At 54.2% G+C, this 3361-nt stretch overlaps 1 protein-coding gene across 4 annotated transcripts in view; it reads left to right on the forward strand.

The window, feature by feature from the left end:
- LOC113217933 (uncharacterized) overlaps positions 1–3361 on the forward strand; it is a 93173-nt gene that overhangs the window by 35144 nt on the left and 54668 nt on the right. The gene's annotated exons all lie outside the window — the stretch shown is intronic.

Here is a 3361-nt window from a genome sequence, read left to right on the forward strand (position 1 = left end):
AAGCAGAAAGAGACGCATGATGGGGAGGGGGTGGGCGAGGTGAGTTTGAGTCTTGAGTGCGTTAAACTATTCAAACTCGTAACTTAAGATATTTGTTGACTGTTCCATTTTACGGCCCGAACCGGATGTGAAATCCGCACGCACGCCTGCATGCGGTATGCGGTGCAAACGTACGACTGGTGACTGGTCTGTTTGATGGGAAATGATTGGGCGCGAACTTCAAGCAATCCGGAGGTCCATGCTTTGTCTTGTAACTGTAAAATTTCCTTACATCATTTACAAATTTGCGACAGCCTAGTTTTCGACGCATCCGTGCAACAAAGGCGGATCAAAAAGCGGTCGCTGAACAATGATGGATCAGAGAGCGGTCGCTGAACATCGACGGATCAGAAAACGGTCGCTGAACAACGACGGATCTGCTTTTTGCTGATCTCGGCATATTTGACTTTGGAGGCCTCTCACTCATCGCGGAGACGTTGTATCGTTTTCAGTAAAACATCATTTTAATTGTCATCATCTCGTGAATGAACAGAGACAACACCCAACACGATGCGATATCTCTAAGGAGAGTAAGAGGCCTCCAAAGTCAAGTATGCAGAGATCAGCAAAAAGCAGATCCGTCGTTGTTCAGCGACCGTTTTCTGATCCGTCGTTGTTCAGCGACCGCTTTCTGATCCGCCGTTGTTCAGCGACCGCTTTTTGATCCGCCTTTGTTGCTCGGATGCGTCGTTTTGTTTGTCGATCAATTCCAAGTCGACACAAAGTGCTCTTGTAAATAAACAACTTTCCAAACTGGAAAATTTTACCGTAAACCTCTGGTCATTTTTCACACTGATGCCGCGGTTACTTTTCTTCATTCAAATATACACCCCCTGAAAAAAAGTGAAACGCGTGAGAGTGCCTAAGTTGCACATGCTCAGTCTATTGACCTGACCGGTTTACTAATTTATCCAAGGACCATTAAGTAGATGGACTACGCATTCGGTAGTTTCTGCGCGCATTTACAACCGGGCATGTCAACCCGCCGCTGACAGGTTGGGCACCGCTTCGGCACTCCTCGGCCGGGCTCGGGGCCTGCTCGGGGCCTGCTTCGGGACCCACCTCGAGCCGAGCGAGGACCAGCGAGGACGACGCCAGCGGGGCCTCGCTCGCTCGGCTCGAGGTGGGTCCCCAAGCAGGCCCTGAGCAGGCCCCGAGCCCGGCCGAGGAGTGCCGAAGCGGTGCCCAACCTGTCAGCGGCGGGTTGACATGCCCGGTTGTAAAGGCAACACAGCGGGGTTCAGTTTGCGTAGTCCATCTACTTAATAGTCCTTGAATTTATCTCCTTTCCACGTTGCGCCTGCGCCCGAATTACGGCGCTCTTTTTTTCGGCACGCAGGACCTACTGGGTCGTAAGAACAACTTGGACGGAAGTTAGACGGCCGACAGGTCTGGTGCGACGTGAAAAAAGAACGACCGTAAAGCGAGGGCGGGGAGGGAGGGGCTGAGGGGGGCAAGAAAACGGAAGCGTCGCGACTGAATGAACAAGGCGGTATAATTAATTCGGAGAACAATACCCTGCCGTCCCGGACTGTCCCAAACGCACCAGCCGCGGCGGCGCGGCAGCGGCACGGCAGTGCCCCGGCCGCCCCGCGGGGTAATGACATGGAAAATATGGCAAGCGCCTAAAATAAGAACCGCGCCGTGGCGATTGGGCGCGAAGCCACCGGCTCGCTGGTGTGTGTGTGTGTGCGCGCGCGCGCGCGTGTGGCCACCGGTGCGGCGTTAGGAGGGGAGGTGGCGTCGGCGAAAATGTTGCGTGACTTGGGCGTTGACTGTGGTTGTTTGTCGTCCGTCTACGCGTCGTTTGGTTATTCGCAGGGGTCATCGCGTTGTGTCCAACGAGTTGTGAAACGCGTGCTGACGGATAAAGAAGGTTTTATGATTACTGATGCGAATCATCCTATAACACATCTTGTGACAATGACATTGCAACCGGGAGAGTTCATGATTAGTGCAGACTGTTATTTTAAATTTTACGACGAACATCCATTGCTTTTCACGTTGCATAAAAATGCTACATTTTGGTGTTGTTCCAAAATTGTTAGTTGATTATTTAAGTTTGGTTTTACAATTCGGCCGGTTTGTATTTACTTTGCTTGTGACACAGATTTCGCCATAAGCTCACGTTGCAAAGCCCTCTTTTTTTCCCTTGTTTTCTAATGTTGTGGTGAAAACAATTTCGATCCCGTTTTCCGGGTTGTAACCTCGTCCTGGACGCGCGCGCGCCTGCCCCGCTCTCTCCCCTCCCTCCGGCGCATTAATATTTCATGGACGCGGGGCGGCGGAGGATGGACTCCTGTCGTACAGATTGAAGCGGAGTGGAGTGGTAGGACAGGCGGGAGGGGGAGGGTGGAGGCGCCTGTCCTCTCGGCGCTTTTAGGGGATGCGACTCGAAACAGAATCTGGCGCCAAAAGAGATGAAAAGTCGCGCGTCGTTTGGGATTTATCGTTTCGGCGCATTCGAAAGGCGTATCGGGTTTCTCACTTGTACGTAGCCTGTCGTGTTGGTTTACTTTACATGTGCGGTGCAAACGGGATACAAAGCCGCGGCAGTAAAGGCACGACATTGCGACTCTCTTTCTCCCCCCAACCCTTTCATTTCCGCCTCGCCTTTCACTCCCAGCTCCCTCCCTCCCTCCCGCTCCCCTCCCCCTGTCCCCTTTATCTCCGCGCAGTCCCGCGGGCGCAACACTTCAGCGTGCGGTGTGGCGCCGCGTGGCGCCGCCGCCCTGCGCCTCGCCGCGCTGCTGCCTCGCCGCGTCGCGCTGCGCTCGCTGTGCCTCGCCGCGCCGCGCATTCCAGCCAGCCGCCCAAGATGACGCCGCAGTCCAATTTCCGCGGGGCTTTGAGCGAACCACCCCTCCAGCGCACCCCCCACCGTGCCCCGCACCACTCCCCGCCCGGCTCACCCCGCGCCGTCCCTCTCTTTTCCTCCCCTCGCTTCACCCTCCTCCTTCCTCCCCCCGCGGGGCACAGCTTGCCCGGTTCTCACCGCCCTGGCACGCGTCACCTGGCAGCTCTGCGCGCTGCTCACTAAATATTGCACCAGCTTTCTCTTGCTCACGTTGGTGCTGAGTGACCGGCAAGGATTTGCAATTAATTTTACGTGAAGGAAGTGTAATTTGTTTCTCAATTTCTCTCTGTTACGGGTGGTTTCATTGTGAAATTTTCCTTTCACGTTCACCACGCGCGACTCGAGCTTCAGTTTATTCGTGTCCAACGTTTAAACGTTACGTTTTCACTTTGGTAGTTTTACTCCCCGGTGTATAAACAATGTCTGATTAGGGTCGTTTTTAGCGCACAGCCTGGTCAAGGAGGA

The sequence above is a fragment of the Frankliniella occidentalis genome, unplaced genomic scaffold (genome assembly GCF_000697945.3).
Source record: "Frankliniella occidentalis isolate FOCC.00 unplaced genomic scaffold, Focc_3.1 Scaffold6, whole genome shotgun sequence".
Classification (NCBI taxonomy): Eukaryota; Metazoa; Arthropoda; class Insecta; order Thysanoptera; family Thripidae; genus Frankliniella; species Frankliniella occidentalis.